At 35.4% G+C, this 23,590-nt stretch overlaps 1 long non-coding RNA gene across 1 annotated transcript in view; it reads left to right on the top strand.

Annotated features, from left to right (window-relative positions):
• The window catches only part of LOC138716237 (uncharacterized), a 610,264-nt gene that overhangs the window by 528,903 nt on the left and 57,771 nt on the right, over positions 1-23,590 (top strand). Inside the window, exons 7-8 of the long non-coding RNA XR_011336607.1 lie at positions 1,673-1,831; positions 5,234-5,424. This is a non-coding gene — a long non-coding RNA (uncharacterized lncRNA). The remainder of the gene's footprint in view (positions 1-1,672; positions 1,832-5,233; positions 5,425-23,590) is intronic.

The following is a 23,590-nucleotide window of genomic DNA, read 5'->3' as shown; positions in this document are numbered from 1 at the left end:
GACAGTTTATTGGTGGTAGGAACTCGCCTTTTAACTTAAATGCCTCTTTCTCTATAGTTTAAATTCTTGCCAATTTCTTGATCATTGTTATTTTGTAAGTGTGAGTGAACAAACATAATGCCGAAGGAAAAAAGTAGCAAAACATATTTGCTTAAACAGTGGATTGAGGGGAATCCTACATTATCGACGGATGGGAAAATTGTCCTCTACCAAGTCAGTGACAAAAATGTGAGTCAATTTTATTATAAATCTTTATTATAGGCCTATTATAAATTATCATGTCAGTGTAACTCTGCAGTAAATATTTTTGTTATATTATTAGAAGACGTTTAATTTTTTTTTTTTGTCAGAAAATTTGGAGAAATATTTAACTGTATATTGTAGTAACAAAAACAATAATTGATCAAATGATCATTAAGTGATTGGTGAGTTATATTTTATATAATTAATATAATGATCACATGACTAATGAGAATTATGTAAGTAGGCCTAATCCTATAATTTAATTACCAAATAAATTCATGAAAGAATAACATCATTCCATTTTTATCATTAGTTCATTACATTTATTACTTGAATACATTTATGAGAAAATTGTGAACTTCATTGAAAATCGACACTTTTTTGGTGCATATTTTTCAATTTTTAGAGTATATTTTCAACGTTTTTACTGCATATATGCATGCATGTATTCACTAGTTTTAGTGTATATAAATCCGCCCTCTGCTCATGAGGCTTGAAATAACCGTAACCTAACTCTTCCTAAATGTAGATTAGCCGAAACTTGTAATAGACAGTTTGTTGAGGATATGAAACTTTCTAATGAAATTCTTTTTTTCATTAGAAATATCAGTAATATTAGAATTCTCGAAACTAAATTCAATGATTTGTTCTTTAGCAAAAATATTTACACAGTTCAGGAATATCTTGGATATAAATAGTATAATTTAATTTCTATGTAAATACTTTACATTCTGAGTTAGACTATCTGAATTTTGTATTATTAAATGACTTCTTATAGCTGGCACCAGCGTTTTTGGCGTGTGTGCCCAGTTTGTGAGCATGTTGCTAGTGCAGGTCAGAATGGTACCACTTCCTATACACGTCATATGAGCCATTTACCAAACACAATTGTCAGACTGACTACGGTAAACGAAAGACACTTAACGTTTCCATTACTTATTTCACATGCCAAAAACGATGACGCGGACTATAAGTGAAGTAAAAGATCTGCGCTATAAAATTGGTGGTGGTCTGATGGTATTTGGAGAGATGAGTCTCACGATCCGTAAAATCGTAATGTGATTAACTGACATTCGCCTAACAGCTGGGGAGTGAAAACAAACCAGACAATTAATTCAAGGGGATTCGAACCCATACCCGAGTCCAGACTCTAAGCACGAGTCTCTCTCATAATCCATAGATCACGTTGATGACGTCATCTTGTTTCTCTGATTCTCAACCGAATAGTGTTGTAAATGTTTCGGGCCTGAGATAGAGAGAGCTAAATCAATTTTTAACCATCTGTAATCATTTAGAGGAGCCTTGAAAGAGATGATATGGTATGACATTGAAATTACTCATGAAACAAAGGGGTAATCAGAGAACTAAACCGATAATCATACCTGTGAGAATACTTTCAAATCAAATCTTATGCATGTTTTCTTGACAGTTGAAACCTGACCTGGGACTAGCGCCTTCCTATGACTAAGAATTGCAAGGAACGATAAATCATCTCGCTCAGATCCGTTTCCTGATCAAACAGCTGTGGGAAGAAGAGAGGATGGGAGGAGTAGGCAGACACTCCCACTGCTCGGCGTCCTCCTGGGAGGTACAGTTATGTTTTAATTGAGAGTGCTGGGTGTCCGACCAAACCAAGCCAAGGCCGGGAGGTTGTGACCTCAAGCACTCCCGTTTCCTTTGTAGCTACGAGGTTAATTTCTCATCGGCTGTCGTTTAAAAAATTAGAACGGAAAAGTATGTTAGCACAGCACTAGCAGAGCTGTGTAATAACTGACTTCTAACAAAGAGAACTTGGCATAACCGGCCGTACACGCAACTCGTAGCACACATTCCAATTCGAGGAATTTACATAAAATTAGGAGACTGTTACCCCATTCACGATCACAGCCCCAAGTAACGATTTCAAACAGAAGTCCTTCAGTAGCTTTTTGTCGTTAAATTTGGAATGCTGCACTCTTGCAACATGCATGCACCTCCTTAATATAATTATACGCAACTTATATTCATGTCAGAAGTCCGCCGAGTTAAGGCTGGTTCACAATAAACCGGGAACGGAAACGGCAACGAAAACGAGAACGAAAATAATCTATATTAATAATAAACTGTAGCCGAAATTTTTCTGGTAATTTTCGATTTTTCAAAAATAATTGGTCCTAACATATATAGTTAACCACCCTGAAACCGAAAATAGCTTTTTTGAAATTTTTGTTTGTATATCTGTCTGTCTGTATGTTTGTTACCTTTTCACACGATAATGGCTGAACGGATTTCGATGAAAATTGGAATATAAATTAAGTTCGCTGTAACTTAGATTTTAGGCTATATGGCATTCAAAATACATTATTTAAAAGGAGGGTTATAAGGGGGTCTGAATTAAATAAATCGAAATATCTCGCTTATTATTGATTTTTGTGAAAAATGTTACATAACAAATGTTTCTTCAAAAATAATTTGCGATAAGTTTTATTCCTTGAAAAATTTTGATAGGACTGATATTTAATGAGATAAATGAGTTTTAAAATTAAAATAACTGCCATCTGCCGTATAATGAATTAAAAAACAAATGACTTCGTCTATAAGAGGCCTTGGACAGCAACAATCGAAAGCTATGAAAGATAGCCTACAGAGAATGTTTCTGTGTTTGTATGAAGTAATATCGGAAGCTAAATTAACCGATTTGTATAATTAATTATTATTTCACCATTGGAAAGTGTAGTTTCTCTAGATGGACATAATGCTACAATGTTATTACAGTAACTTCTCATATAATATAATATAATATAATATAATATAATATAATATAATATAATATAATATAATATAATATAATATAATATGTAATATTATATAATATAATTTAAGTTATTTGAAGGGTTCAGAACCATAGTGGGCCAAGCGCCATTTACTGAATACGTAGAAAACAAAGGTTAAAATTAAGTTATTACCATAATTCAATGGAAACCTATAACAAGCAAAATAAAATATACACATTAAATCTAAATCATGTCAATCTTCATTAAACTACGGTTGCATGTAATAAAAATTAAGAAACATGTTAAAGGAATTGTCATTGCGCCAAATGAGTGTCTCTGGACCAAAATGATCACATTTTAATTATTTGGATGCAATTTAAATTAAGTAACATATTAAACGATTTATCCTTCTATCAAACACGAATGTTCCCTGGATCAAATGTCCTATTTTAATTATGTAATTACTTTATATTTATTTCTAACGGGTGCAGCGGAGCGCACGGGTACGGCTAGTGTTAAAATAAATGTATTCAAATGTGAGCGTTCACAATAGTTAATTGTGAATCCTCACATTTAGGACTAAATACATTTATTTTAACAATATTTCCGTTCTCGTTCTTATTGCCGTTTACGTTCCCGGTTTATTGTGAATCAGCCTTTAGCTCTGTGGTAGCGTGTCTGCCTCCAGACTAGCCGGCCCGGGTTCGATCCCCGGCGAGATCAGAAATGTTCTACCTCGGGACTAGGAGAGATGGCGGTGCACAACTTCTAATCATTAGATTGTGCACCATTATGCCTGGGTTAAATCCCGAATCTCTCCGCAGTGCATATGAAGACAAGGCATATGTCACTGTTGATAGTGATTCGTCCGTCGGACGGGGACGTTAAGCCTGGCGGTCCCCTTTGGTGCTATTCGACAGGAGTAGGCTACGTGCCGGCACCGGGCTTCCCCTTCTCCCTTTCTCATTTTCATTATGACCACTCATTTCATATTCTCCTCGTCACATTATTGTCAGCTTATCGGATTACTATGACCATCGACTGAAGGTCAGCTTTCTTAGCAAAGGAAAATATGTATGTATGTATGTATGTATGTATGTATGTATGTGTACGTACGTACGTATGTATGTATGTATGTATGTATGTATGTATGTATGTATGTATGTATGTATGTATTCAGTGCGTATCCACTTACATGAAAATTTCTGACCCCGCCGGGAATCGAACCCGTGCCGGCTAGTCTGGAAGCAGACAAGCTGCCATAGAGCTAACTCGGCGGATAATAAGTGGAAATGAGATTTTTAAAAATCCTATAAAAATCAATAAGAAATGGAAAAAAAAATTAATTACACAAAAAATTAGAAAATGCAACATAAAAGTTAAATATTTTGTTTCGTTATAATACAAAATGAATTACTCTACGGAAGGGCATCGTTTAAAATTCAATAGAAATATGACATTTCATTAACATCCACCCGCCACTCCCTATTCATAACTGACTACAGCAACACTCTCCATACTCATGGCATTAAATACAATAAATGCATAAGCTAACTTAATTGATAATACATCTTGATTACACAACTTTTAACACTGTATCACTTCGGAATATGTATGATGAGACTTTCTTGTGTTAAATTCTAACGTACCTTGTTTATATGTTTCGACCTATTTGTGGGTCATCTTCAAAACTGGTCATTGTTAGTCTTGGCGCCTCTTGGTCTGTTTCCTGTGAGGGTGCGTTCGTGTGGTATTGTGTAGAGTCAAAGAGTGTGTGTGTTCTGAAATTGAGTTGTGTGTTGATAAAATGCGTCGTATGAATGACACAGAATTTAATTAATGTTTAGGTGAGGGGTTTGGACTTTTTACATTGCTGGTTGTCACAATCAAAAATTAAGACACAACGTTTCGAAGGGTGGTTCTCCCTTCGTCTTCAGGTGGAAGGAAGGAGAGAAAGGAAAAAACCTACTGTTGGGATCGATACGTACAGCTATTCTGTATGACTGATCGATTGTTTCCTGGCTTCGGTGGAGATTCTATGATCGATTGATTCCTGGCTTCGGTGGAAATTCTAATGGAAAAAGTCCAAACCCCTCACCTAAACATTAATGATCCACCATTGCTTTCCAACCCCTCATTTAGATCAACAGAATTTAATGTTATACAATATATTATTATTATTATTATTATTATTATTATTATTATTATTATTATTATTATTATTATTATTATTTCAGTGCTGGTGATAGTGGAGGAAGACGAAGAAAAAATAAGAAAATTCAGACTTCATGAACGGTGCTACACTCTGCTGTTGAGCAACACTCTACCGTCGTGTCCATCTTCTGTAGCCTAAACGGGCAATTAATCCACGTTGAGAAAGATTCTTGTTTGCTGGCAGCGATTGGGGGTGCTGAAGGCGAGACAATAGGTGAGTTACATAACTAACAGCTTCTTCATCACTTTTATCGTCCCTATAAAGAGATGGACAAACTCATGCAATTGATTATGTAGAAATATTCCAGCATGTTTTCTGTCAGTTTTACTAGTTCATTACACTGACAGTGTTCTTAGTAAGCAGATTTTACTCATACCCAGCACAATGTGGGACTCGTGTAATATTGAGTAAAAAAGGCAGATAAGTCCCACAAAAGACAAAACCAAATATCATTCATCTAGAACAATTTTGAATACTCTAATCTCTTAACTGTAAAGCTACCGGTACTACCTGTATGTTGCGTACAGCGCTGTTGGCGGTATTTCTTATCTATTTATACGTAGATATAGGTCTCGCAAGTAGGGAATACCGACGGAAGGAATGCGAATGAAACAATGCAATAAGAAAGAGCGGGCGACAGGAAAGGTCACGAGATAGCTTGAATGATATTCAAGAGTACAGTCGGAAGAGAAATGACATCGATAGAATCAGTCTTGCGTTGTGATAGTTACATTACGACTTTAGTTTGTTCCATTGGATGTGAATACGTGTCTTGTATCGCACGGTATTATTATTTCATTTGTAAACATATGTTGCGCGTTTAATTAGCTTCGAATTTTTCTCTTGCTACGTTCTTTATTTCCACAGCGATGTCCTCATTTGTTCATCTTCTAGGAAGAGACAGTACTTCCATCGGCCCGTACCTCTCGCCCCCTAAGCGTGCCTACATATACACGTCAACAGGGGCGAATGCTAGTCACGAAAGTTAAGTTTGCTCTTTTATTCATAGAGGAAGATGGGAGGATATAATAATTCAGAATTAATAAAAATAATCAGACCCACATAAATAATTTATTTTATAATTGTGAAATCATTATGAGTCATGGATCATATTCGCTTATCAGATGTATCAGTTCGATATAATATAACATAGCCAACAAAACAGTTTATTTAGTTTTTTTTTCGACCCTGCCAACCAATGCATATTGTTGTATTGAGCTGCACTGAACGAGCACACATATTCTCTATAATGTCTGTCTTCTCTTGAATAGTCCTTCGGGAAAATGGATTTAATAATGTTTCAATGACACACAATTCCGAACTCATTGCAATACTTCAAATTAATGTTTAAGAATTAATAATACATGCAGCAGCTAGTATGCATTCCGCTCATACAATTACATTGCACTCGCAAATCACAGCACATTCCCGCTGTCAATACTGCTCTGTGTAACGTTGAATAGTCGTTGGTGTAGCTCTCGGACCAGAGCTTCCAACAACACATGACAGAAGCATGTGCGCCTAGGACAGACCAAGGAGGAAGGCACTTGCGCGCGCATCATATTCTCGCTATTTCTACGTCTTTTCTGTAGCTCCGAGAAACGAGCTAGCGTTGCGATACTTGTGGTGTGCAACCTGCAGATGGTATTACGCCTATACAATGTTCCAAAAATCAAAATAAATTTTAATGTACGTAATCCCATTTTGAGAAATACACATTCTACGAAAATATTGGGCTTGCGCAGCAAGCATAGCATGCCCTGAGAAATCGCCCCTGCACGTCAAAACAAACAGTAACGCCACCATTGCTTTTCGGTAATCGTTCCTTGCGCGAGCTATAAATGTACAGCACGATATCTATGTTTGCTTCCTGTGCAGCAGTTATTTAAATCGTGCCTAAACTTGAATTCAGTGTTCGTGGGATCAGTTACGGTTGAGATATGGGTTTTAAATAAAATAGGAAATATTGGAGAATGCTGGGTTTGCAGTGTAAGGCCTGCCCTTAGGCGGAAAACTATGAATAATAATAATAATAATAATAATAATAATAATAATAATAATAATAATAATGGTTGTAGTAATAACTTGAGATAATGAGTCAAATATAACTTACTGTCCTTTTATATGATATAAATTCCATGATGTATGTTACAATGCCATAAAAGAGATTGAAGCATATTCCAAGTTCATTTTGTTTATTATCGTAACACAGAGCAATAAAGCTACCTTTATTACACAACGACGTCGCCAAGCAACGGCCGCGCAAAGAAGTGCACGTCGACCGATTCGTGAAGGCGTTTCGAAATTTCTAATACAGGCCAGTAATTAGCAATATTCCGCTAATAACGTCACGTCCTGAAATTTCCAAATCCAGAAGGTGATTACACTGCACTTCTCAAACTACAAGGAGGTATTTTAATTTTCTTTTCATGTTTTTGTACGTACCAGTTCAACAGCAAGCCAGACTAAGTATTATCACGGTGTAAAATTTCAACCATTATTTTAACACGAGTAACAACAGCTACGAAGAAAAAAACGCACTGCACGTGTAATTTAACTCTTGTTCAACTTTTTGGCTGGGAGTGGGGGACGGAAATACGTGTTTATTGTTTGAATTGTATTATTTTCTTGTTGCGTTACATGTTTACAGAAACGTAATGAGTATACAGTTTATTGTCTTTTTTATCTTTTATTCGGGTTTCTATATAAATACGTTGTTTTACATGTCATATTTTAAATATGAATATAATATTGCCCTTCTGACATGAAATCTTATTCTAACTGGAAACCGTACATAGCAAGTGATAAGTTTCTAATTTATTTACAGCAAGCAAAATTTAATACAAATAACGAATATAAACGGAAATTATTTCTTACTTTTTATTTTTGTTGTTTCTATACAAACTTTAAGGGTATATGTACGTGAACAACCACAAATATTATCAGAAAATGCAGGCTCTAAATTTCTAAAATTTTATAAGGAAATGAACTCACAATCGGACAAAAATTACAAGGTACCACAACAAGATTTATTAGACCTTAAATATCTGATAAAAGTATAAAAAAGTTACTAATAATATTTTTTAGAATTTACTTTTTACTTTAAATTAAATTTTCTATATTATATCATAACTCCACAACCATTAGAGATACAATTCTGAAATTTTGTACACTGATTTAACATGCATTTATGCAAAAGGTAGACTACAATAGTGCCCATTTCTTTGAAAATAGAAAAATTAGGTCACAAAACATTATGTAAATTTTAATATATTTTATATAGGACAAATAACAAATTAAAATAAACAACTCTACATGTCTGAGAGTAGTCTACTTCTCAGAAATAAGTGTTTATTAAATGCAGGAAAAATATTAAAGATGTCAGAGAGACCATAACAATGTTATGGTTACCAAATGATGTAACTGCAGAATTTTTCTTTTTTTTTCATACTTTGATAAAACTGGTTTGAAAAATATTATTAGTAACCTTTTTTATACTTTTATCAGATATTTGAGTTCTAATAAGTCTTGTTGTGGTACCTTGTAATTTTTGTCCAATTGTGAGTTCATTTTCTTATAAAATTTTAGAAATTTAGAGCCTGTATTTCCTGATAATATTTGTGGTCCTTCACTTACATATACCCTTAACATCTATGGTCATATCGCGTGTGTAGGATCTTTGAATAGGTATTTCAGTAGGCCGTTGACTATTGTTTGTTGAGTTTTTCTATTGCCGTGTTGTCATAAATGGCTTGTGTTCATGTACAGCCATTCGTTATCTCGTGAAATCAACCTGCGTTTGAAGGAAAGAAGAAAGTGGACTGGGAAGCTTTTCTCCCTCGCTACGCTTCCACTTGCAGCTAGCTAGCAAACTAACCCCCATCATATGGTTCTTACTATGAACTACGGCGCACCCATGCGTTTGAAGGGTCCAGGGGAAAAACACATTTAGTCCAAATTTAGAAATTTTTATATTTTAATTGAATCTAGCAATTAAATTTGAGATCTTTAACGTCCTCTAATCATACTCACTTGGTTCCATATTATAAGCATATTAAGGAAAAACTTGCATGGGAAGAAAGTAACATTCTGCAAGTCTGTAAACTTTCTCCTGAAAATTTTGCAAAATGTGACTAAACGTGTGTTTCCCCTGGACCCTTTGTTTGGTTTCACGAGATAACTGTAAATGGTTTATTATTTTAGTGTTTGTGATATTGATGATTAAGACGGTGATTAATCATGGGATGTAAATTTCTAATTCAACATTTGCCTTTGTGAGTGAGGGAAACCCTAGTTACTCGTCATGGATTTGAATCTGGAACCTCTCGAAAGCAAATCTCAAATAATACCGTCTAAGCCAGCCCGCTCGGCCTTTCTATCTTTTTTTTTTTCACGTAATAAAGAGCAATAATTAATATAGTGCTACTGCAAGCATTAATTTCAAAATATTTACAAGAAAATATATTATGCATTTTCAATATGCTTGGTGTCGGCCTAATTTTCCTTTATCTCTCTTTGCACTTGTTTCTTTTTCCTTCAGGATATTCCATCTATATCTTCACGTTCGTCTTATAGACATCTCCTCCTCCACCTACTGTTCTCATTTTCATTATCCTCCATGAGGGTTCGATTCTCGCTTGGACTTTTTAACTGGTTGGGTTTTTTCTGAGGTTTTACCCAACCGTAAGGCAAATGTCAGGTAATCTGTGGCGAATACTCGGACTAATCTCGCCATATACCATCTCGCTATCACCAATTCCATCGACGCTAAATAACCTAGTAGTTGATACAGCGTAGTTAAATAAATTAAAAAATATATACAGGGTGATTCACGAGGATTTACCGCCACTTACGAAGCTTATTTCCGAAGAAATTCTCAGCAAAAAAGTCACATAAACATGTGTCCTAATCTCAGTATTTTCAGAGTTACACTAATTTGAGGTTGATAGTAAAATGTCTTTTTCCTTTAGTTTTGAACGAATATTACAATGATCCGTTGAGAGCAATTAATATTGAATTTATTTAAACTATTAGTAGTCAGTGGATAGCACGAAGGACATATTAATTGCTACTTTGCGCTGTATTTTACAGAATTTTTACTTTAAACCTCTTTACCCAATTTTGACTTACACCACTTCTGCTCTGAACGGCTCAAATAGAGAATGAACTAGGGTATTCAGAAGTATCATTTCTTTAACTGACTAGTGTTCTGAAGCTAAAAATTTGTTGCTATGAACAGATTTTGTTTTTCAATTTTCAACTAAAAACAATTGTTACAAATCATACGACTTTAGGATCTTGTTTGTTTACAGTTTAATTACGCATCCTAATGTACAGTCTTAAAGAATTTACAAGAGCGGCGTGATTTGTAACAATTGTTATGATAAGTGTGTAAGAAAAATGTAATTATGTAGTTAAAATCGAAAAAAAAAATCTGTACGAAGCAACTATGGAATTCACAACACATTTTTATCTTCAGAATACTAGCTAATTAAAGAAATGATACTCCTGAATAGTTAATACTTTATCAGTAATATTCTTTTGCCCTTAAAACTAAAGAATAATGGCATTTTACAAACAACTTCAAATTAGTGTAGCTCTGAATATATTGAAAATAGGATCCATGTTCATATGAATTTTTTTGCTCAAAATGCCTTTGAAAATAAGATGCATAAGCGGCGGCAACTCCTCGTGAATGACCCTGTATATTAAAGGAGAGTTTATGTCTGGAAAATTGTCGTACAATAATGTATCCTTATCTATAATACAATCCTTGTATGTAATATATCAACGAGAGAATGTAATTAACAGTAACAGATGGGATAATTCTTGACATTTGAAAGAGAAACGTGTAGAAATGGATATGATGAACTACTGGGCATTTCTTATTTTTATTGTTTTATCCTAGGCGTGGTCTGCAAAGGCACATCAGCGTTGCTGGGTAACAATAGGAAGCCAAAATAGTTCCACTATTATTCTTCCAATAATTATCCTCTGATAAATGTGATTTTACCAAGGCCATCCTAATTTGGGAAGCACTGAAATGTGGAGCTGCTCATTTCAAGACCTTGCTCGCGTTCTCTTGATAGAAATTAAGGCGGAATTACACTACAGATTCACTAAAACTATATCTTAACTTTCATTTAATCGCTTCCCTTTTTTAGACCTTTGCATCTATAAGTCAAGGCAACGGGTCAATTGTATATCAAAATTTATGCTTTGTATACATTAATATTCGTATTCGATACTCTAATTCAGCTGTGCAATCCGTATAGTATTAGGCCTACAATTTCACGGGAACGAGCAGCAATATCAGTTAACTGGTCAAAAGCTATAGTTCACTGCATTTTTAATAAAGGGAACCAGAAATACTGCTACAACTACAGAGAAATTAGCATTTTAACTGCAGGATACAAAATAATATACTCAAAAGTTTTAACAGCTAGGCTAAAGCAAATAGTAGAAGCAATTTTAACAGAACAAAGCGTATTCAGACCGGAACCATCATGTATGAACAATATATTTACGTTAAAGGAATTATTAAATAAAAGAAGAAAATAATAACAAGAAAACACACACGGCAAATACTGTCTTTCTTCAAGCATTTGATAAAGTAGACAGAATAAAATTCCGGACAATTTTTAAAGAAAATGGAATTCCGAGACTCTTACTGGAAGCCATTTAAAGCTCATATAAAAATGAAAATAAAGCATTGTCAAATTGGCACTAACCAAGAAGTCAAACAAGGTTGTAGCCTTTCTCCAATTTAGTTTAATCTGTACATGAATGAAATAATAAAAAAAATGAAATGAAGAAACACAGGACTGAAATTGGGTAATGCAAATACTTGAAAACATTACTATAATTGTGGTAATAGTAACAAGTACAGAAGACGAACTGGAAAGGAATATTTTTAAATTAATTTAAAAACATCCATAGAGAAAATCAAGGTTATGGCATTCCAAGGCAAAGAACAAATTAGATCCAACTCAGCAACAGAAAAAAAAATCAAACAAGTAAGTCATTTTCAATTGCATAGGATGTGACATCTCATTTGTTTATGACTATGATATAACGATAAGGTAGCAAAATTTCAAGGAATATGTGGAAAGGTAAAACGATGACTAAATAATAAAAGAATAAAGAAGTTATAATTAAAATTCTGTAAAACACCAGCTGTACCAGAATTATTGTACAGTTCAGAATCCTGATTACAGGAAAAACAAGACGTGAGGCATCAGCAGCAGAAATGAAATTTTTACGTTCTGTTAAAGGCAGTGGAAGAAAGACAGAAAATATTGAAATTAGACAAGGTCTTTAATTGAAAACATTGAAATTAGACAAGACCTTGAAATAATGTATTTCCAAAAACAAACAAAATAGAAACATATAGAGAAAACTATAAAGTTGTAGATAGAATTAATGAAGAAAGATATCCTAAAACAAATAATACAACACAAACCAAGGGGTAGACGATATAGGGGTTGAATACGGTAGAGGTCTAGTGAACTAACCCGTGAATGATGATGATGATGATGATGATGATGATGATGATGATGATGATAGAATTACGCTGAGATACAAAATGGTTTTGTAATTCAAATAAACAGTTGTAGCTCGATTTGTAGAGGAACAAATTGTCGACTGTCCTTAGCATATTCCAACGGAAAGAAATCCAATGGAGCGATATTGGAAAATCATAGTGGCTAGGAAATGGGTCCGTTGCGTCCAATCCATTGGCCTGGAAATGTGTTATTGAGAGACATAAGAGCATGCGGACTCCAATTGAAAAAAAATACATACATTGTGCTATGAACCAGCTACCTGGGAATACACGAATTGTTCCAGTATGTCAAGGCACACGGCGCTAGTTACTTTTGCATGACCCGACAATTTCTGTCGTTCGTCAGAAGCACACTATATGAAAAAATTAATGTTTATACACTTTTAGCAAAATATCAAAATATGAGATACGCCTATTTTGCATTATTTTTCACGTGTAAGTCGAAGTAGAGTAAATGTAGCTGGATGGTGAAGAACTGTGGAGTCTCATGTACAGATTCAGAGTGTTATTGTCTGTTTCGTACATTCCTTTTTTGTTTTACTCATAACGGTAGGGGATCAGATATCTTGTAGAAGTGTACCAGGAATACGGACATAGGCCTACCACGAGTATTACTGCCTTATACCCCAGATCACATATATAGCAGATTGCTGAGCCCTATAGGCTTTGACGGTAACAACTTTTGTCAGGTTTACTATGATGCCATCTAGTTGTTACATAAGCAGTCACGTCATAACTCCCATTTGAATTGCATTAGTGACTGTACTGCCATCTCGTGTTCGTTTACGGCGGTCGGGTGGCGATCCTGGCGGTTGTTCTCTTCTAAGTGCTACCGATTTTAACATAGGGATGATCAATCTGTTATAAATGTGATCAGGGCTTATACTGCCATTGAACATTTCCTTCCCAAGTGAAGTTTTTCTGCATTTGGAATTTGGGATCATAATGCTTAGAATACATCGCTAAATATCTGCGTTTGGAATCCGTTGCGTTCGCAGCGAAAATAACTGAATTGGAGAAAAACTGTAGGCATCGGATTCATAGCGGTTATCTTGTGACACAGATCACAACGCACCCCTCCCGTAACCCTGCTGTGTAAAAGGGGAACGGTGGATAATGAGGACATCATAACGACGAAACAATTGAAGCAGTCGAAGGAAACAATTAGCAAAATTTATTTATCCTCAGATTTCACAGAAACTAATTATTTTTTTGTTTCGTTTCGGTAAGAAATCACCAGCTCGTTGTCTCTTTCTGTGTGACTACACCTGGACTCCAATAAATGAATGGACCTAGTTACAAGATAGCTGTAATCTCAGTGTAAATTAGCCTTCATAATCCATCTGCCGAAGTCTAGCATTACGATCCTTCTGCCTTGGAATACAGCACGAAGTGACTGTTGCAGCTCTATGAGCCATACTATATTTGGAAATGCAAAAATAGCTTCCTCTATCTCACGATTGCATTACAACCAGAGCTGCAATTAAGAGCCGTGTAATGACTGTATTTTGTTAGTTAACCTCGTTTTGAAAAGGCGACACAAGTGCCTGCACCCTACTGCTAATTATACAGGCTGCGGTACACAGTGTCGCTGGTTACAGGGAGCTTTGATCTATCTGTTACTAAAGAGATCGAGTGTTAAGCCAAGTGGCAGACACTGCAATGCTGTCTTCGTTTTATGAAGCCGAAGATCTGTTTCTCAATAATCGCCGAAATATTACATGCAATAACCGTTTTAGTTTTCGTTCAGAACAATCAACCAGCATTCTGATTTTAAATAGAAAATAATTATGTTAATAATGGCTCTTCTCAGGTAGATGCTAGTGAAGTGCTGTGTGTGGAATGTAGCATTGTATGTATGGGCAGAAACATGGGCATCACGACGAAGTGAGGAAAAACGGATAGAAGCATTTGAAATGTGGATATGGAGGAGAATGGAGCATGTGAAGTGGACAGACAGAATAAGAAATGAATATGTGTTGGAAAGAGTGCGTGAAAAAGGATGATGCTGAAAATGATCAGAAAGAGGAAAAGGATTTGGTTGGGTCACTGGCTGAGAAGAAACTGAATGATGAACGGGAGAAGAGTTCGGAGCAGAAGAAGATATCACATGATAGACGACCTTAAGATATATGGATCATATGCGGAGACTAAGAGGAAGGCAGAAAATAGAAAAGATTGGAAAATGCTGGATTTGTAGTGAAAGACCTGCCCTTGGGTAGAAAACTATGAATGAATGAATCGGATAGTTGGAGAATCCTACAACGTCTAAAAATCATCATAATATTAAAGATAAAAGTTACTCGAGCGTTTAATCCAAATTATCGTCGTCGTCATCATCATCATCATCATCATCATCATCTAGAAAGTGTGTCTATTGACCCGTTCCACCTCAGAAGTCATATTGTCATCTTCTTGTCGATCTACCGATGAATCAGGATCCTGTAAGTTTGAACTATCATAGTATTTGATAATTTTGGATTTTTCATCGTTGTAGGCCTGTGTGTGTAATTTCCTATTCTCTATTTTTCGTTTTAGTTAAAAATCTCCAGTTCTTGTCTTAATGTATTATTACACCTAAATGATTTTGTAGAATGTAGAGTAGGCCTATTAGCTCCCATCTTTTCTTTTCAACGAGCCCTTATGTTTTAATTGTCTTATTTTACGACGTTTTATCAACTGCAATGGTTATCTAGCGTCTGAGTGAAGTGAAGGTGATAATGTCAGCGAAATGAGTTCAGGGTCCAGCGCCGAAAGTTACCCAGCATTTGCTATTAATGGGTTGAGGGAAAACCTCGGAAAAACCTTACCCAGGTAACTTATCCCAACCAGGATTTGAAACAGTGAGTCCTCTCGTTTCGCTATCAGATATGCTAATAGTTACTCCACAGCGAGTGGTGAACTCTGGAAGTCTTGTATATTCATTTCAGAACTTGTCACCTTGAAAAAAAATGTGTATATACATATATATATATATATATATATATATATATATATATATATAGGAGTCACGGTTTTGAGGAAAAGTTGAAAACACTGCTTACTGAATGTTGTTTCAACCCAATACACGTTTGAATTTAAAAAATATATCCAGAAACGTATCATTTAATGAATTAAGTTTAGATGAGTTTAGACCTATTATAAAGATATTGTGCTATTACCACAATCTAGTATACACAGTCACGAAGCTTGAGTTTTGAGGGTACTAGGAACAATGGACTGTGCCGGTACCATTTCGCATTGTCTGTAATGAGGCGATAGTAGCGACCCTAGTGGTTAGTAACTATCTATGGATGCATATTGCCTACGTATTGAGCTTCGTGACTATGTACTAGACTGTGCTATTACTCTGTGTACTAGAAAACAAATCTGTTGTTTGCCTATTACGACTGGCGTTCGAACTAAAGAATTGGAAGATTTCTTTATCACTCTGGACCCCGCATCTGAGGAAGTAGAACTGTAAATAATATTTTTATTCAACATGAATCTTTGAGGGGATTTCCAAAGTCGTATCTTATACACGTTATAGAAACTTCAACTTGCATTCATTGAGTTTCAGATCAAGAGAGATTCTTAAAAATGATAAGGTTGTTGTATATAATGGACTGTAGGTCTACAGACGAAGAATAAGAAGGCGTCTATAAATACGAAAGCACATTCGAATAAGTTTCGGAAGCGGGGATGAAAAGAAAGTGAACAATTTTGTACCATTCGAACACTAGTCGCTTCGCCCTGTTTAGATCCCCCGTCGGGCGACGTGTGAAGGCCAACCCTAATTTTCTCAGTTTGACGTGTTACACTTTTTCTGTCAGAATACAACGGCAAAGAATGTCTGGGTGATTATTAGGGAATAATGGAGACGGTATTGTTAGAAGTGAAAGGGCGTCAGTGTGTGAAAGAAAATAATAATGTGCTGTACGCAATGAATCGCGGTAGCTGGATTCCTGTTCAAGAGGTCCAGCTTTCGTAACGTTAAACCGGCTGATTCAACTTAATTTTTCTTAGTTTTCCTTAGCTTTTCCACGCAAATTTCAGTACGATATTCACCCAAGAAATGCATTTATTTTTAGAACATATACTTAGAAGAAAATTACTTATTTTGGTTTATTCCTCAAAATTGTAGCTAAGTTTTATTTATTTATTTATTTATTTATTTATTTATTTATTTATTTACTTAATATTGCTTTATTTCTGAATTTCCTCAACTGATGACGCAATTTGTAGAAGGATGATGGAATTTCTGTCCATTGCAAAAAGAAAAATCCCTCTGTATCGAAGATTGTGAGATACAATTTTGCCCATTGCAAGAAAAATGACGTGGTGGTTGTTGTTGTTTAATCAACTGTCCGAAGACAGGTTTGAACCTCATAAGTGACACCAATAAGGCATCACTCATTCGGAAATTAAGCCAGGAGATAATGGTGTAGGATGGCTAGTTCTGTCCCCCTACATTGCATACATCGCTGACTAGTTACATATTACACTAATCAGACTTCAGATGTATACAAACAATTGTTCTTCTTCTGACACATATCGTCAAGTGAGATGTATAGTCCGATTAATTATATAAAAATAAATTATTTCATGAACAAGATATCGTTAGAATCATATTGATTAAAAGGTATTAATGGGCTGGACATCTATTACATACCGATGACAATGGAATGGTTAAGAAGATATTCAATACACCTCCAGGTGGGACAAGGAAAGCCCAGGACTCACATAGAGCTGTTGTATCGATGATGGAGAAGAAACTTCATTTCACTTGCTGCAATATAATCTTGTCTCTCTGCCTTATTGTCCATGTTTCACTTCCATTGAGTTAAATTGGTGCCAACATTCTTTTAAAACTTAAAATTTATTTACTTTCTCAATTTATTTTAAAATATATTTTGATTGTTCCATTCAAATAACTGCATTTTTCAGTGTTTATATCAATGTTTTCAATATAAGACAAGCTACAGTCTAAAAGTTTAAAACAGTTACTCCTTCCAAGATATGATTTTGTGTTACTTCTTTAGTTCTTATATTGTGTTTGCTATTCTTTCAAGTTCTGAATTCTATTTGGAGTAGATGAGAACGTAATACGGCTATAAAGTAGTAATTACACAATCATATTCCCAAGAATAATCGAAATAGTCAGAGCAGAAACCTTCCTTATAGTTGCGTATGTCCATAACTTATTACGTACGTTTTACCAGTATCGAACCGCAATCCTTTTAAGGAAAAGTCTTGACTCGCTGTGTACCACATGGCCGAATGGCTCTGTTCATCCAATTAGCTGGATAGTCGTGATTCATTTCTGAATAACCCAAGACGAATAGGCCTATATAAAAACAGCGTGTGTAGTACAAGAGGCAAGACCTGTCCTCCGACCTTATCACGCACCGTGGCTGTTATCATCAGTAGATATGGAAGGGGAAAACAAGTTTTTAGTCTCAGATAAACTTCCGAGTCGGTAGATTCGTTTCTGATCTCCCATCTTTCCTTTCTCGCTTAGCTCACATGCCAAGTCTCGCCTCTTGATCTGTACTTGATACAATTTTCGTCAAATTCAAAGCTGCACAAGATTCTTCAAGACTTGCCAATACTTTACCAGTTTTATTTCAAGATCACTTACAATCCTTTAATGTCTTTTTTGCACGATAGTGTGTTTTTCGTCGTTACAGCAAACGCCCGCCACGATTGGAAGTTGATTTTACTGAGTTCAGAGTTGTCAACCTAGATAAGTATGTTGAAATATTACAAATAACTGCTCTAGAGTTGTAATGAAAACCACTGCCTTCTATGTATGTTACAGTCCTATAATGTATGTAGAATTCATAGCAAAAGTCAGTGTCATTTAATTTACATTATACGAAACAAATCACTGCATTTGAAATGTACTGAACTTTATTTAAATAATTCAAACTTCACTTAACAAAAAGGAATAAAAATTATTCCAACTGAACACAAAATCTTAAAAGTACCTGAATCATTTTTACTCCTTCACATTGAATTTGAGAGTGAAGTTTGTACGTTGGCCAGACTGCTAACATCAGTCAGCTGTTCATAATGTAACGTACGTACTGTATATTAAGACTTTTAAGGATATTATTTTCAAAATATACTGTCGTGTAAAAAATACTGTACAATACACGTTTGTGAAGTTCATTGCAAAATCTCGGAAATTGAAAAACTCGCTCTGCTCATTTTTCAAACTTTTCCTCCATTTTGCAAAAAGCACTTCCCAACCTTGTATTTTAATGTACTACCTAATTTATTGAAAGTAATAAGAACATGTTCTAATTGAAAAAAAAAAACTTTGGCAGTTCTTTGAAGGAAATGACTAATTGAATTCGAAAATATTATGACGCCAAGAACCGCAAAAAAATGGCTTCCTAGCCAAGAAACGTTGTTTGCGAGCTAATGGAATTATGAATTGAACCCATACCTGTACGCCGTGGTTCTATGGAATACTACAACAAAATGAAAAATAATGCGTATAATAAGAACATGTTCTAATTGATCAAAAACTTTACAGTTCTTTGAAGGAATTGACTAATTGGATTCGAAAATATTATAACGCTAAGAACCGCAAAAAAAAATGGCTTCCTAGCCAAGAAATGTTGTTTGCGAGCTAATTGAATTATGAATTGAACCCATACTTGTACGCCGTGGGTTCTATGGAATACTACAATAAAATGAAAAATAATGCGTATAAGGAAATTGGACCACCTCTGTGGTGTAGGGGTCAGCATGCTGATCTCTTACGCAGAGGGCTTGGGTTCGATTCCCGGTCGGGTTGAATTTCCTGGTTGAGGTTTTTCAGGGTTTTTTCTCAACCGTAAGGCAAATGCCAGGAAATTTGGGCCACAACGTCCCTGACTATCACCGGCCTCAGTCATCACCGAAATTATATTCATAACAAATCAGTAATATATATACAGTCAGCATCTAGTTCACAACAATAGAGAGAGAGAGAGGGAGAGGGAGAGAGAGAGAGGGAGAGGGGGGAGAGGGGGAGAGGGGGAGAGGGGGAGAGGGAGAGAGAGAGGGAGAGAGGGAGAGGGGGAGAGAGAGAGAGGGATATATATATATATATATATTCAAAAGCACGTATCTCGAATTAAGTATCATTATATGTATTTTTAATGAAGTTTCTAACCTGTATCCTAAGCAAATACTAATCATAAATATTTTGTTTTAAAACAATATGCAGTTGTAATATTCTTCGTTTAAGGGTAAGCCTGATACGTGCTGAGAAGTTGGCCAATGTCAGGAATGTCATTTATTGTGACCTGTAGGTTGAGTTGCTTGTGTAATGAGGAAAGGTAGCCTACTCAGCAAGGCGATAATACTTCTATTACGCATAAAACATTATAGACTTGGCACTTTATTCATAATAAGAACAGGTTACTGAATGAAAATGCATCATTGTGCATGGGTGGTACGCATGTCTGTGGCCGGAATCACACGAATCCTTCCTTCGCTGACAAGATAACAGTAACATCCCCTACCCCTCGCACGTTGCAAGCCATCTCGTTAGCTCGTAACTATAGTTATTCTCCAAACGATTTACCTATTTATATTATAACTAGTGGCTTGTGCAGCACATGCTGCAAATTAAGTTCATTATACGTTCAAATAAAATTTTTTCAGATTTATTTTCAATGAAGAATACCACACATTTGGAAGTTATTTGCTTCCCTAGTAGTGAAACATACTCTCTCTGAATGGTTTTTTTACGCCAAATACTTTTTCTTGAACCTATCCACCTTCAGTTTTTTGCGAAAACGAAGTAACAATGTCAGGACGATCAGTGGGTTTTTCATGTGGGAGTAAAGCAATAGCTATTTCAGGTAATAGTGGATTGTTTTAGGTGAAAGTTAAAAAAGTCAGGTTTGCTATGCTTTCGAAAAATAGACATAGCATCTTGGTATAGCTGCTGCATGTAGAGCTTGAAATGTAGAGGGTAAAATCATTTTATCCTGCTAAGAGATCTTGCTGAAATGATCACGAGACTACAAAATTTTGTAGGCCTCTTATTTTATCAGTAAGTAATACGGTCTTTCCTTAGGAACTGTAATTTTTGCGCTCTCTCGAGCCAATACTGGAGAGAATGACGCATATAAATATCTACACCACACCGCCATTACCTATATGGAAAAGACCCAACCCCTCTTCATTAATAACTATACAATATTTGATTTTAATAACAGTATTATTATCTTATATAATTTTTGTAGTTATATAGCCGCCACTCAGTAAATTATAGAAATGAAGATATTCTCTATATCTACTTAACATAAACCCAAAACGTATCACTTTCATATCTTCAATATAGCATTAATATGTATAATTAATGAAAAATAGTCACATAATAGCATTAACTATAATAATATTTCATTTATAATGGTAATAATGTGATCAAACCACCTCAAGTTTTATAGATTTTAATATCCAATTCACAGCTGTAGGCCTACTCAGAAAATTACACACCGCAGAATCAGATCTGTAAATTATTTTTAGTAAGTCTTGAAGTTTTTAATAACCAATCGAATTTGAGCTCTCTGCAGGTCATGGCCTTCGTGTAATAGCCTACCTATTGTTTATTGTAGTGTGTGTTTTGTTTTATACTAAAATGCAACTATTTCTCAAAACTGACGGAAGATGCATTTTGGAAAATAGGAACAATTATGTAGGAAAACTAACGCGTCACTGAAAGTTACTATTTTTCTGAAAATCCTTGGATGCCAAGCTTCAAAATGACGGGTCATTCATAAAATCCGTTCAGCCGTTTTTCCGTAATTTCCATTACTAGTTCAAATTATATATATAGATATTTGCTATATAGGTTACTTGAAGCACTGTTTTAAAATCTTGTCAAATCTTTAGCAATGTGAAAGAGTCTTTGACAGATCTTTTTTATTGTTCTTTGACAAGTTTACTTGGAAAGTATTGAATTGGAAGAAAAAATTGATCGTTTACAAGCAGCTTTAGGCTAAGTAGATACAGTAATGTGTGCAAACTTGCAGCAAAAACTAGTGCATTATGTGCGAACTGTTGCCAGCTACTGGCAGAAATCTAACCCAACAACTAATCAGTCAGTTCCTTAATGACTCCTAGTGGTGGAAGCTGCAAAAAAAAATATGCGTGCTGAAGGGTAGCGGCAGTTGTGTTACACCTTGTTGCTGTTACAACATATTGAAGTAGCTCCGACAATTTGAATACAGATTCGTTAACAAGAAACACGCCCTACTTACAGAGCGACCGCCACATTCACTCAAGTATTGTCAGTTGTCAGAGACACAAAGTTAACTCTGTGGCCAGCTACGGCAAAACCAAGTTAATTACCGTGTCAGTGTTAGGGCACCTTAACCCTGCGTGGCATGGTTTCTAGTTCCAGTGTTTCAACATCCAAGGTAAAAGTAAAGGAATGCAAAAGAAGTATGAAGTATCGGACTTTTAAAAATAGAATGTTAACTGATCTAGATGTCGTGTGTGTCTGCAGTCGTAAGTGTTGCACACACGCAGTGGAAGAAACTCTCCGCACCGAGAACAGGTTATTTTTTTAGCAAGCCTGTTGCAGTTGGTGCAACTTTCATCGCCGTCGTAAATTATCAACGTATTTGGACCCGGGTTACATCACTCTTAACAAGGGCTGCAGCGGAATGTTTTAAAAGTTGTTACATTAGTCACTAATTACTCTTCGCCGTCATATCAAGAAGTAGGCCCTCGAGCTCTTTGTGTAATTGAATTGAAAAAGGCGGCAATAAAAATAAGTTAGCACTGTTTCCGGCTAAATTCCAACTGTCGGATGTTCAATTCCCCGAAGCAAAGTGTAGATTTATCCATAATTCTTAGGAGTTGGTTGTCGTCCTCCATGCTTTCCGGGATCAAACACGGACGAGAGCTTTTAGATATTAAATGGCTACATAAATCCTTTCTTTTGAAGTACCCACAGATTGTGTTTCTCCACGCACAGAGTACGGGCACCCGTTCGGTGATCCATGTTGAAACAAAAAATAACAATTAAAATTCTTACTGTAACAATACTATGAGCCACAGCCGAATCCTAATGTTATCAGTAGGCCTAGTTAGGTCAGATCAGTGATGTCAAACCAAGCGCATTTTTCTGACCTTGACGTCGTGCGCGGGCATCAAGCGCTAGGTATGGAAGGAAAAATAAGCAGCCTGTTGGATTAAGAAAACAGTGGTGCACAAACTTTAAACGGAACGTGAAATTTTATGTAGTTGTTTTTATATGGCTTCTTTCCGTTTGATATTATCTATATTGTCTGCAAAACAAAAGTACTAACACCAATTTCTTAATATTGTAGTTGTGTTTTAAACGTTAATAACATAATAAAGAGTTAAGAAGGAATATTCACATAAATTCCTTAGCAGTACAACTATACTATACTAAGTGGATGAAAGAAATCATTCATAAAAAAGCGATATCCCAAAAAAAGAGATTGAGTATGACATGATAAGTTGGAATTTATATTGATGGTATCTTTAGCCTTATGATAGTAATCAATGAACTAATGAAAACAGAGCAAATTACCTACGCACTGTATCTGTTTTAAGTGTACCTAATATTACATAACAGAACTCTTATCGCATTATGCTTTTAAGGTGATACTGGTGAGCAATTTCCTATCATCAGAATATTAAATTATTTTCTCGAAACCTTTTGAAGCTATAGAGTTGACATTTTTACAACACATCGGCACATATCTTTTGCTTATGATCTAACAGTAGTTGCTTTGTTAATTCATTTCGTTACAAACATTTTCCATGCGAATATTTTCAAAATTTCTAATACACTGC

This window comes from Periplaneta americana, chromosome 16 (assembly GCF_040183065.1).
Source record: "Periplaneta americana isolate PAMFEO1 chromosome 16, P.americana_PAMFEO1_priV1, whole genome shotgun sequence".
Lineage (NCBI taxonomy): Eukaryota > Metazoa > Arthropoda > Insecta > Blattodea > Blattidae > Periplaneta > Periplaneta americana.
The sequence above is the reverse complement of the archived record's forward strand: the minus strand, read 5'-3'. Positions and strand labels throughout refer to the sequence as shown.